Genomic DNA, 14,628 nt, shown 5'->3' with positions numbered 1-14,628 from the left:
AATCATTTCATCCTAATAATCTGAAGTGCTGTCAACTCCTGAGATTATATGTGAATGATTCCATTCTTGTTTGGTTACTGCCAAACTAATTATGATTGAGTTCATGTACAAAGCCTGGATTTCCATGTAAATTATTATCCCTCCTTTTGAAGATAGTATTAAATACTGATAATTAAAAGTCTGCAAAATACTTTCACAATACAGTCTGAGTAATTGAAATTCCACTTGAAAGGGCTTAGCTGTTATGAGTATATAAAAGCATGTGTTCCATAGAATTTGTTGTAAACAAAATTTAAAGAGCTTTCTCAATGCTTTATTGAAAAAGAAAAACCACTAAACATTTTGATTTATGTGAAAAGTAGGCTCAGAATGGAATTGGAAGCAAAATACTGTCTGTGGCAATTATTAAAAGATTAAAGGAAAAAGACAGATGTCAAGATAATGTGAATGGGTGACTCATTCTTTTAGGAGATTCTTAAGAGGTTTCAGAGGTTTAATAATTTGAGTTGGCAGAGGTGTAATATCTCATGACCAGAGTTCTTAGGAGCAATAGAATTTTCATACTGTGCTGATATTTTTCTGACACAGGACCCAGAATGAATACTGAAGAAACATGGCTACTAAACAGAAAGATAGGTACTGAGCTTTTTATGATTAAGAAATGAAGCATTATTGTGGTTGATACATTCCAGGGACACATTTTATTGAACAATAAGAACATGAGTAGATATTCACATGCAATGCTTCCATTTATAATATAATCAGATGTTTTACCATAGAGTCAATCCTACTTACAATATATATATGTATAATTTTTAGGTTTATACAGATCAATGTAGAAAGTCTCACTTGAGACTATTTTAATTAAATGAAAGGGTTGACATTAATCAAGACAAAATGTACTGCTGTATTCAGGTACTCAATGTACTCATGTACTGCTTTGTTGAATGGAAACTCTATTTTATAATTCCTTAAAATTAACAAGAAAAATAAATACATTTATTTGAAAAAGTGTGTCATTCAAGGCTATCAGATGTTGGTTCTATAAAATCCTAACATCAAGGCTTGTTTTCATTATAAAAGCAATTATTCATATTGAATTAACATACATTATTCTCACCTTCTGTAAGATATAGTTAGATGGTTCATTGTTTATTCCCAGTGAGAAGTTACTTGATTTTTGGTGTTTTCTCTAATTCTGTGACTTTAGTTTCTGTACTTCAGTATAATAAACTATTTTTACAATAACAGTTTCAGTTGGTAAAGTGTTCAGTTGGTAAAGTAAAGGTTCAGTTGGTAAAGTATCATGAATTAATAAGACTCTGAAATAGGAAATTGTCTTCTTAGTATAAATTAATAATAATATGCTATATATACATCAATATATATTGTATTATTTTTCACGAGTTGTACTTTGTAGAAAGCACTGCTACAATATAGATGAGGTGTTCAAAATTAATCTTGAATTAGTAGAATGGAATTCTTGCAATTCATTCATTTAATAACATCAGTTAATTTATAAATTTTGCTTATACTCTAAGAGAATATAAAATTATTATCTTATAATAATTATATGAACACTCATACATTTGTGAGCTAAGATGTATTTGTTATATTGTGTTTTCTATATCATGTTAGTGAAACATCACTTTAGTAAAACCAGATAGAATTCTAGCCATCTGCTTTTCATCTGTTTCAATATGTCTGTTTTAGAACTAGCAAACTGGAAAATGGTCTCATCTGCTTAATATTGGCTTGCTAATTACTGAGATTTTTGAGATTTGCTCTCAAGGGTTTCCTTCAACATGTTTAACTGTTTCCTGTTAATACATCTGGCTATCATTTAAATTAACTGAGCAGATTTTGAACACAGATACATATAACCCTGTCCTGGGGATCCAGAAGGGCCGTTTACTCTGTACCAATCATAGTCCTGGATTTGCCTTTTAAACTAAAATAAAATCCTATGCTCTACCATCCTGAAATTCTCCTCAATGTTGTCAGAGAAGGACAAAAGAATTAGACTGAAAACAAACAACAACAACAAAAACCAAACAAACCCTACCACTGTTTGCTCTATGTGTAGACCTTGTCTAGTGAGATCTCATTGTTTTATGAAGAGAGGATTAATATTGTGGTTCAAAATGTCTTTGTTTCTTACTGTTGCTAACAGTTCAATTGTGTGATTAGTGATTAAATTGATTCCAGGGAGCCAGCAGGAATGAATGGCTCAGGCCTGTGTTCAGATCTATTCCGGGAGTAGAGACGAGGACAACCTTGCTTTATGATATCCTGGGTAAAAAGAAACTGAGACTCTCACAACAACAAATGAGTCAGCTGTGCTGATGAGCCCCAACCATTCGAGTGATGGAAAGGTGACACTACAGAATGACAGCCAAGGCTCAGAATTTACTCACCCAAGCAATTTTTACTTCCGTAGAAGCATATGCAAGCACACTGCAAGCATATCAGCAAGCACATTGGGCTGATAATCTCCCAGGTTTTCCCCAAACACCCTACTGCCCTTTTTTCCATTGGTGAGAATTTAGGTTCAGAGTCTTATGTGATTGGCTAGTATGAAAAAGAGTTGAGTCTTCTTGATTAATTATCTGCCAGCAGAACACTAGGCAAAAACTGGCTACTAGTTAGGATTAAAAAAAAAAAACAGCCCTTCGTTCATAACAGATTATAGCACAATTGAAATGGATTTTTGTTACAATAAGATTTCATAAAACATCTAAACATCATTCCTGAGGACTATAGGTTACATAGCAATTTAGGAAATGGTGGCTGTATCTACAATGGCATTGCTTAGGCCAAGTAATCATTTGACAGGCAAGATCTTAATTCTTAAAGTAGACTAACCAGATGCTTTAAATAGGTAACTTGCGGCGCAGCATCTACTCTAAGCAAAATCCTGAAAAATAACTCAGCCAATTGCACTGGATGGGAGGTTTAAGTTGTGAAGGATTTGTATAAGCACAAGGCAATAACGTCCAACCCCAGGGCTGCCCAAAAAGCAAAAAGGAAAAGATTAAGAAACGGCTTCACTAGATATGTACGGTTTCTATTTTTTAATGTATAAATTCATAGGATTATGGAGCTTAAAGATTATTGGTCCCCACGTCCTCCTTTAAGGAAGGAAGCATAATACTGGACTGAAAAGGGCAAGGAGAAGAAGTGGGGACAAGAATCCAATATCATAGATACCTTCTTGTCAGTTTTTCCTATGTATTTTTTGTTTCGCTAGTCATATAGAAATAGGTAGTATTTTTAGTAGAGATTTAAGCATTTCTTTTATTTCAGTATTTAGGATAGTAAATATTCAGAGTGTAAAATTAAAGTCTTCTGTAGTTATCCCCTAAGGATCCTGTACAAGAATACTGCATTTGGACTTAATGTTGTGAATTTGATTTTCTAGTTTTTATAATTAGTGATTGAAACATCTAATGGAAATAGATTTTCACAACAAAAGCATTTATCTCAAAAATGTTAAAGTGATTTTCCCATTGGAATATGTCAGGAGATCCTAGAACCATGCAGGAGTCAAGGAAGCCATATTTAAAATCTACATAACACACTGGCCTCCTTCAAGACTACTCTATAAATTTGTAATACAAATTACAAATTAAAAGAGATGTAGTGGTGGTATTTATACATAATGGAATTTTATGCTGCCATTATGGCCCCATTCATGAAGAAATGGAAAAACAAGGAAAAAATTACATTAAGTGAAGTAAACCAGACCCCAAGAAACATAGGCTCCAGGGTTTCCCTCATTTGTAATACTTAGTACATATCTAGGCTTCCTCTAACAAAGGCCCACAGTAACTCAAAAGCTATACACATATGACCATATAGGATGAGGCTAAGTGAAATGAACTCCAGGATATGGAAACAAGAGTTTCATCTTTGTAGTGCTTTTTATTTTTTGTGTGATTGTTTTTCTTAACAGAGTATGTGAAGTTATTTCTTTTCTCTCTCTCTTTTTTCTCCTTACGGTTTAGCTCATGTTGATATTGTATCTGACTTTGGTACCTGGTACCAGAATCAGAGAAGGGAAAAACAAAATGATGTGGGGAAGGGAGGAGATAAAAACATGGGAAGGGATATCAATGTTCATAAAGTTATGTGCCTACTACCTGACAAATGTAACACCTCTATACATCACCCCGACAATAAAACACAATTAGTAATTAAAAATCTGAAATGTGGCCTTCTTTACTTTCCAATTCTAATATCTGTATTACTCAAAAGGCTACTTTTCTCTCTCTTCTTTCTTTCTCCCTCTCTTCCTTCTTTCTTTCTGCCATTCTTTCCATTTTTGTTTCCTTCAGTGTATCTGAGGTAACAATCCAATATAGTTTTTTTTTCCAGTCTAGGAACTTGAACTCAGGGCCTGTGCACTGTCTTTGGGCTTTCTCAAAGCTAGAGCTCTATCACTTGAGCCACTTCTCCCTTTTTCTATGTATGTGGTACCAAGGAATTGAACCCAGGTCTTTGTGCATGCTAGGCAGACTCTGTACCACTAGGCCAAACTCCCAACCCCCAAAATTCAATATAGTTTTAACGTTAGATTTCTCTGTCCTTGTCAACATATCATAACAATAATGTAATTTCAATGTAATATTTTGCCTATGAATTCAAATAAAGCATAGATTTGATTCATTACCAGGATAAGTGTAGTAGCCAGTTTCTAAATTGTGCTGTTGCTGAGTTGAATTATTGTTCATAAGGCTGTGCCAAATGTCAATTGACTAGTGAATGACAGAGAACATTTTAGAAAGAGGAATTTGTAGCTGAATTACAGCAAGTGATTTTATTTAATGGCTATGATAGTAAGTGAATATTTAAAGGAAATATTGAAATAAAATATTTATCTCCAAGTCTTAGCTCAGGTGACTAACACCTGTAATCCTAGCTATTCCGTAAGCTAAGATCAGAGGATCTCAGTTCAAAGCCAATCCAGGCATGAAAGTCCTATGAGACTCTTATCTCCCATTAACCACCAGAAAATGAAAGGTAGAGCTGTGTCTCCGTGGGGTGGACCCCTATCCTTGAGCTGAAGAGATCAGGGGCAGCACCCAGGCCCAGAGTTCAAGCCTTACCACTGACAAAAAAAAATCTTCAGTTTAATCTGATTGTGGCTGAGATATGGTAGCTACTGATCTGTAATATCCATTAAGCTGAATATTTTAAATTGTATGTAAACAGGGGGACTCTCCTTTTGATGGAGACCTAATACATTAGCTGCTGTGTCACTTACAAAAGTAAATAAACAAATCTAGCCATGATTGCATTTTCCCAATGGCTCTCATTTCCTCTCAGGGAATAAAAATTGAGACCTTCACAAGAAGTAAAATAAATAAAGAAGCAAATCGAAAATAAAAACTATTATACTTCTGTAGTCTGAGAATAGACTGGGAGGTGGAATGACACATGAAATTAGAAAAATATAAATCTTGATATAGGTTAATCTAATCTTTATTTGCATTTAAATAGTCTTTATTTGTATCTTTTATTTTAAAATTATTTTCATTATTTTTATTATTGTTTTGGAAGGACTAGGGTTTGAATGGACCCATATTTCCTCTCAGCAAGTACTTGATGATCACTTGAGCAACATTGCTGGTCATTCTTGCCTTAGGGTTTTCGTTGTTGTTTTTTAAATTTATTTTCTTGGATGGGATTTGTACTTTTGTTTTGCCTAGCCTCAGAATGAGATCTTCCTATTTCTACCTTCCAGGAGATAGGACCATAGACATATAGCATCAGATCTGCCTCAGTTTAATCAAATACTTCTTAATTTACCATTATGTAATTGACTTATTTATAGTTCTGACTTGAAATACAAAAGAAAGATATCCTATAAATATCATATCCTAATAATATAGTCACATACTTATTCGCTTATATTTCTATTCTATTATTTGATCTTCCAATCTCCCCCATTAATTAACCTGGTATCTTTATTATACATTAGGGATGTTAGTAATTCTTTTCATGATTACCTTTTAGAGGAAACTGAAAAGATTTTAAACCTGACCACAAAGGCTTCCCTAATTTTGTTACCTCTTGGTTCTACAGGAAAATATCCTAAAGTACCAATTATCATAGTCTAAGCACAAAGAAATTTGGAATGCAAACTTGTTTCTTGGTGTCAAACCAACATGAAATCAAGACATTATTTCTTATAAGGTATGTTTAAAGTTAGTTGAGAAAGTCACACATCTACATAAGGAAATGTATTGCTCATTACCCAGTGGCTAGATATCTTTAATAGTCTTTTTAAAATAGTCTTACTGCATTATTACATGTACCTAAATCAGGATGAGTTATGAACAGTTCCACACTGATTATAGTAATGATATACTGTGAGTTGTACTGAGGAATTTGCAGAATCCTGTAAAACTGAATCATCTCTCTTCACTCATCTTTTTTTGTTGTTTTTGTCAAGACAGAAAAACTTGAGTTAAGATCATAGGAGTAAAGTTCCTTTTTCATAGGTGAACAAATGTATGCAAATGAAAACATAATAACCACTAAACAAATCTATTGTATTTCCTGTTCAACCACAGAGTGAACAATTTCTGGGCTGGGAGCATGGCCTAGTGATAGTGTGCTTGCTTAGCTTGCACGAAGCCTTTAGTTTGATTCCTTGGTTCCACATACACAGAATAAAGCTGAAAGTGATGCTCTGGCTCAAGTGCTAGAGCACTAGCCTTGAGAAAGCACAAGGAGAGTGTCCAGATTCAGAGTTCTAGCCACATCACTGGCAAAAACAAAAAATGAACATTTTACTCAGAAAGTATGAGAAAACCAACTATTTACAAATGCATGAATATATTTCCTGTTCCTCATCTATACTATTTTCCCACTTTTTACTTTTCAGATTTTGAAAAGCTTTCACAATTATTATTCCATTTCAAAATAATTTGTAGAAACTACATACACACACAAAGCACACATACAACACTCTCTCTCTCTCTCTCTCTCTCTCTCTCTCTCTCTCTCTCTCTCTCTCTCTCTCTCTCTCTCTCTCTCTCGGGTAATGCTCTGTCACTTGAGACACAGCTCTATTTTTGTCTCTTTGATAGTTAAGAGTCTCACAGCCTGGGCTGGCTTGGAACCATGCTCCTCAGCCTTCTGAGTAGCTGGAATTACACATATAAACCACTGGCATCTGGTATATACATTCTTTTCTATTGGTCAGAACTTTTCTATTGGTTTAATAGACAGCATTGGTGATATTTTATGGAAATTTGAAGTTGTGGGAATACTGTGTTTAAAAATTGCTTTTTCATTTCATGGTGTCAAAGGGAAAAGGATAGCTGAGATAAACTACTCATTAGGGTAAATTTTGAATTTAAACAGACCCATGAATCAAAGCTCATCACTATCCTCACACATTAATTCACATCCACAATGTAACTGAAACTCAGAAAGCTGCTCACACACCAACAGTAATTCCTACCCTTTGCCCATGCCCTTTCTTCACAGTTGATTTGCAGAAAGTGGAGGAACAGTGGAAATTAAATGTAGCTGTAGACATTATCTAACAGGTACTCTAGGAGTGTATTGGTTTTTTCCATAGTATTTGTATTCATTTTTACTTGTTTTCTTAGTGTAGCTGAATGTTTGCAGATGCTGTTTATATTTTGAAAATTTAACTCTTAATTTTACTACTCAGTTTATTCATTTTCTAATCTTGTTTCATGAATATTGCTTCTGATCTTTACTGCAGTCTTTCTTTCATTACGTTTGGTTAAGTTTTACTTTGCTTTTTATAAGTTTTGGGTGTACATGCGTGGAGGTGGGGGTAGCATTAAATTGCTTGATATTTGTGTTTAGTTAATACCTTTCTATTGGGGCCTTAACTCCATCTCTGAGGCCTGTTCATCATTTCGGCGCAGTGGAAAGGGCTTTGGCCAGGCATTCCTTGCAGTTCCTTGCATACCTCTCTTCTCTCTGTGCATATTCCACTGAGCCCTCCCCGCGCCCCTGCAGCACAGGTCCTGTGAGCTTTCCTGCACTGGTCCCGCCCAGTTCCTAAAAGTTTGCCCTGAACCTTAGTGATAGCACGATGGTTCTCTTCCTATTGGCTAGCTTCCAGGTTCCCACCTTTCCCCAACAGTATATAACTAAGTGCCTGACACAATATACGAGATCTGAGATCTGCTGCGCTTTCATGGCTGACACAGCTCCTGGTTTGGTGTGGTTTCTTCCCCAGTAATTGGGGGAGGGCTGGATCATCAATACTTACCATCTCCCTTGGCTCTGGCTCCTGGGGACTTCAGGCTGGCCCTAGGTGTCCCTCCCCATACCCTTGTTGTTCCACAGTAGCAACAACTTTCTCTTTATATACGTATTTGTAGACATCTGCATACATTTTTCTCTTAGAATTCCTTTTGGTGCATTTAATTTTTGATGTACCATTTCTATTTCTATCTGTTTCAAATGGTTTCCCATTTTGATGTCTTCTTTGATTCAGTGATTCTTCAAGAGCATGTTGTTTTATTTCTATACGTTAGGGAGTATTTCTGACTTTCTGTTATATATTTCCAGTTTGATACTATCGTGGCTAGAAAGTCCTCTGTATAATTTCAATTTGTTAGGATTTGTATGGATGTATGTGTGTGTCCCAAAAATTCCATCCTAGAGAATGTTTCATGTTTGCTTAGAAATAAAGTGCACTCTCCTGCTAGTGCATATAATGTTCTGAACATATCTGTTAGGTCCATATGGACTATGATGTTGTCAAAGTCTGTGTTTTTATTGATTTTCTATTTTGGTAATTTGTTTGTTGCTGAAAGTGGAATACTGAAGTCCCATGCTGTTCCTGAATTGCAGTCTTTCTCACCTTTCAGGTTTATTATTACTTGCATTTGTCATCCAGAGTTTCCATGTAATGAAGTAGTTTAAGATTGCAATGCATCCTGACCAATATTACCTTTTTCAATATTTTCACACATCCCTCCTCTTTCATAATTCTTCTTAATTTTGCAGCATATACATTGAATTCTTTATTGCAATATCTCCTCCTATTCATTTATCAACACTTTCCCCCCCTACCCCTTTGAAGTATCTATTTTCTGGTATTTCTTTTGCTCAACTTTGAATTTGCCTTTCTAAGGATTTATGCTATTTTAGTTCTCCCTTGAATCTACCTTATTTCAGTTAATACTTTTGTATACACTTGCATATCCACCAATGAATTTATTATAAACTTGTATGATAAATCTAGCTTCCATATATAAGGAAAAACATACATCCTTTCTTGCCGGGTTTCTTACTTCATCAAATCTTTCCATTTCTTCCAAATGGTACACTATCATTTCTTATTTTGTATGATTAAAATAAGTGGTCTAATAAGTTTATGACATTCTTCTGAGAAGAAGGTGGCCAATAGACACATGATGAAATGCTCAAAATCTCTACCAATAAAGAAAATGCAACATTGTAATGCCACGTAACTCCAGTTAGAATGGTCATTATCAAGAAAATAAGCAATAGCAGATGCTGGCAAGGATTGGGGCTGAAAGGGAATCCTGCTGGTGGAAATTTACATTTGTTCAACCACCCCGAAAACAAGTATGGTGGTCCTTCAAAAAAAATTCAACATAGAGGTGCTTAAGCCAGACTCAAAAGAACATAGGCCCAATAGTCTCCCTCATTTGTCATAATCAGTAGAAACCTTGGGCTCTCCTAGCAGAGATTTACAATAGAACAAAATCTAGAGACATTAGGCCAAATAGTATGACACTAAATGTAAGGACCTCCAGGATAAGGAAACAAAAGCCATATAATGAATGACTGTTGTTCTTAATGTACTATGTTATCTCTCATCTCTTTTGCCATCCCTTGGTTATCTCATATTGTTACAATATTTCACCTTGTGAGGGTGGGAGGGAAATGGGGACCATGTCATAAGAAAGGTTATCAATGTTTGTGAAGTAAAGCACCTTCTATCTGGTGAATATAATGTAACCCTTCTATTAATCACAATAAAAAATAAAAAAGAAGTGCTCTATAAACTATCAAGTACATGTCTGGGTATTTATTCAGAAGATTACAAAGCAGGTTACAGATATTCTAGAAGTGGCCATGATTATTGATGGCAGATGAACTTAAGAGGGGTTTTCTCCCTTAAATTTCCAGTAGAACCCAGCCTCAAATAGGCAGGTAATAAATGTAAAGTATACTCTACCCATGTATTGAAGTATAATAACCTATTATTTTATATATTATATGTTGATTTATTAAAAATAGAACACAGATGCCTTGATCTTAAGCATATGAGACAACTGTGCCCCAAATTTTATTGCAAAGAAAATATAGAAAAATATATTTACAGTGTTTTAAGGGACAATTTTCAGTGCATCTGTAGTAAAATAACAAAAAGTATGTTTTTGGAAGTGAGAATTTCTTTGACCTATGTAAGAGTTTTGACCAGATAAAATTAAGATATGTTATGTGATAAGCATAAGCTACTTTGAACTCTCGGGGTGGGGGTTAAGCATAAGTCAGTTTGTACATGGAAAAAATACCATAAGCAAAAGTTTTCACTGTCTATTGGCTGATTTAGCTTTTTCTACAAGGTCGTTAATGTATTTTAACCCCTAATTATAATCATTTTAGAACTGAAAAACTTCTAAAATAATATTAACAATATATTTTATACTTTCCTTCTATAATGAAGAGGAAACAGCATGCTATATCATAGTAATTTTTCCTCACCTGTATAAATCAAGGAATAATAATTACCAAGATGTTCATCAGTTCAAACCTGTGAAAGTTCAACAAGCTGCTCCATTCACTGCTATTAAAATTGACTCTCTCAGATAAAAAGCTTTAGTATTGAACTAATAGTTTATATTTGGGATTGTATTTCTCGTTTAGATGGTTTTAATAACCACTCGATAGGAAAAAATGTAATATATCTTGACATCTATAATTGTTCTCATATGACAGTGAATGCCCTGCCCCTACATCACCAAATGGTCTTTTATGTCAGAGTTTTGAAATGTGTGCTATCTTTTTCATGAATTTACTTTAACAGTTTGTAATGACGTTATTAGTTTCTTTTTTATTTGTTTTTGGACCTAATTCTTTATTGGACATAGTAGCTGATCTCTTAAGGTACATGAAACAAACAAAAGTAAAAAAACAGCTATATTTGTGCCAAATTTAAATGTTATTTTTGTAAATGAGTTAGTCTTTTCATAATTTGAATGTAAAGATTCACAAGGATTTAAATTTCTTTGTGCTGGCTCATTAGCCCTTATTTCAAATTGTCTTAACACATTCAGGTCATTACATCATTGTTTAGGAGCCATCACTGCTATATACTTGTTCATATCATGAGAGGAAATTACTTCTTTTAAATTGATTTTTAAATATCGCTCATTTTTCCTTAGCTATAACTTAAGATGTAACTTTAATTAACTGTGTCATGTATTTTATCTCTTTGCTCCTTTTCAAATAGTTTTAGGAAAACCTTCTTCTCTGCTTTCCAGATTTAAGTAATCTATTTTATTATTATTACAATTTGACTGTCCCTTTGTCAGTATTCAAAAATTAGTAATGGGGAATGATTTTCCTTTTTGCTAATCCTTTAATCCCACAACATCACCTCACCTTAGCCTTGTCCTAAAGTTACAACTTTATTAAAACTAACTAATTAATTTAATAAAACTTTTAAACCCATCTAGGCAGTTTAGATAAGAGGGGATCCGCACATTTCTGAAAGTACTTCTATTGTATTGCTTCATGAATCTGTGCAAATCTTAGGGATGGTACCCCACTTTTCCTGGAAAAAGAAGAAGCAATGCTTCCTGGGAGCAACCAAGAAAGCCACGGTGAGGTGCAGTGTGCTCAGTCTGTTGAACTTCTGTTTCATGCCAGAATGGATGTGCGTTTTGTGCTACCATTGTAACTATAAGTCTGAAGATGACTTATAAAGCCCTAATAGTGTAAGTAGGACTAGTAGAAGTTAGCCTGAAAATCTCTCTGTATTCAGATGATTCGCAGCTACAAACCACATTACCCAAATACTATGAGAAGAGATTTTAAATTTTGAACAAATTATTTTTCTTCACATTTGTATAGTATTTTCATTAGAAATATTGAGTTTTCACCATAAGCTTAGCATTTCTGTCATATAAAATAAGCAGAATTTGATGCTACTTTTGAAACAGACTGAGTCTCAGAGGGGCAAGATAAAGTTTATTTTACTAAGCACTTAGAAAAATATGCAAACACATTTTTACAGTATCTTACCTTGTTATCTGGTATATTGTATCAAAAAGAAATGTATGCAAACACATTTTTAAAAGAAATGAACATAAATCAAACAATGTATTCCAAGATGGTTTGGAGAGCCTTTGTAAATGCAGTTATATGTTTTTGAATGATGTGTTATGCCATCTGGCCTACATAAGATAACTCTTGTCATTTAAGAAATACTACAATAATCTATTGGTCACATTTATGTGTAAGATAATTCAATGCATGTGGCATGCACTGAATACTTACGTATATAATATGTGAGTATTGTAAGTCAAAATTACATTCTCCACTGCTGCTTCTGCCTACATAGCTTCTACATAGTTCTACAAAGAACTTTGTCACTTCTCATTCCCTGTTTTCATTTTCAATAATTTTACATTAAAACCAGTCAAAACCTGCTGAGAAAAAGTAGTAAATCAGAATTGCATCTGTTAGTATGTTTTACACTAAAGATGCAAAGTAGACATTACTTTAAAGTTTATCAAAGGTAAAGCATGTCAAAGGAATTTTATCAGTGATGATATAAGACATAATACAGAAATAATTTTTTTTGCCTAAGCCTGAAAAGGCAAGATATAGCCAAATAACAACATTCTTAGTAATTTGGGCATGAAAACAAGCAAAAGTACATGAACTTGAGATATTACTCCTCCTCAGAAAACTCTATATGATATTTTAAGTCAAAATACTATTTTCAGATCATTATTCATAACCAAAATTTGTATCACAATCCATAGAAGTCAAATGGGTCACATTGTATGCTTTGTTTTTGTGTCACATTTCCCATTGACTGGATAAAAATAAACACAATGAAAAACTCATAATACACATGGCAATCTGTGGAAAAAATAGGATAGCTCCCTATTTCCATATTTTGTTTTACTTGATTTTGTTTTGGTTTTTGTATACATTGCTATTCTGAACTTCATAAGTATTAAAACAATCACTTTATTGATTATCTCATGAAAAATGTAATCAAATTCAACTGTATTTTTACTGCTCATTCTTTCTTTAAACCTTACCCAGGAGAGGTAAATTTCTTTTTTTCAAAACAGAAAACAGATTCAACGTCAAAAGCTGTGTATTTCTACTCTTAATGAATAAAAAGTTCCAGGTTACATTAAATCAAAGCAGTGTTGATTTAATCATCATCATCATCATCATCATCATAATTAATGCAAAGGTATGATTTCATTCCACTCGTTGTCTTGTAAATTACTGCTAATTGGAGGAGGGAGAGGACACAGGGTCAGCATCAGTACTCACCCCACTAACTTATTTCCTTACTGAGAAATACTTCAGAGTCTACTACAATCAAACTAAGAAAAGATGTACAACAGTGATGAGTACTTTTACTCAGTGGGTGCTTTGGGGCTTACTTGGCTCACTTTATGCTGCCATCAAAATTTAAATATGGAAACTGGCAAATGGAAATGTTTCTAGAAGTAAGATTTGTGTGCAGGAGGGGAAGAATTGTATCGACAACATGAAATGGTAACCCATTTCAAATGATAACTATTTCAAATAAATACATGTGAACTAAAACCAAAGAGTAAGGAAAAAAAATAAATCAAAATGATACATTACAGAAAATAACAGCATAATTAGTTGTCTTTTCTGTGTTCATGATATAACATTGCTTGTGTGATAAAAATGATGAGAAGAAAACTTAAAAAAATAAAATAACCAAGGATCAGCTTGGTTATCTCATATTGTTACAGTATTTTACCTTGTTATCTGATATGTTGTATATGTTTATTTGGTTATTTGAACTAGGATAGGAAAGGGGGAAAAACAAGATGAGGGGCGGGGGTGGGGGGAGGGAAATGGGGACCAAGACATGAGAAAGGGTATTAATGTATGTGAAGTAATGCATCTTCTATCAGGTGAATATAATGTAACCCTTCTATTAATTACAATAAAAATATATGAATAAAATTTTAAAAAATAAAATAAGGCTGGGCACTGGTGGCTCACGACTATAATCTTAGCTACTCAGGAGGCTGAGATCTGAATATCGTGGTTCAAAGCCTGTGCAGGCACTAAAGATCCTGAGACTCTTAACTCCCATTAACAACTATAAAACTGGAAGTGGTGCTGTGGCTCAAATGGCAGTATACTAGCCTTGAACTGAAGAACTCAGGGACAGCGCCCAAGCCGAGTTCAAGCCCACAACTGTCAATAAATAAATTAATTAATTAAAATAAAATGTTTTCTACTTGCCTATAGTCCCATTGTTCATATCTTCCATTTGCTTCTCATGTCATCTAGCCTTGCCTCCTGTGTGGCTTTGCCTCTGTGTTGGTGGCTGAACTATGTAATTGCAAAATAAATCAATTT

This window comes from Megascapheus bottae, chromosome 13, assembly GCF_031878675.1.
Source record: "Megascapheus bottae isolate mThoBot1 chromosome 13, mThoBot2.hap1, whole genome shotgun sequence".
Lineage (NCBI taxonomy): Eukaryota > Metazoa > Chordata > Mammalia > Rodentia > Geomyidae > Megascapheus > Megascapheus bottae.
This window is presented reverse-complemented; position numbering follows the sequence as displayed.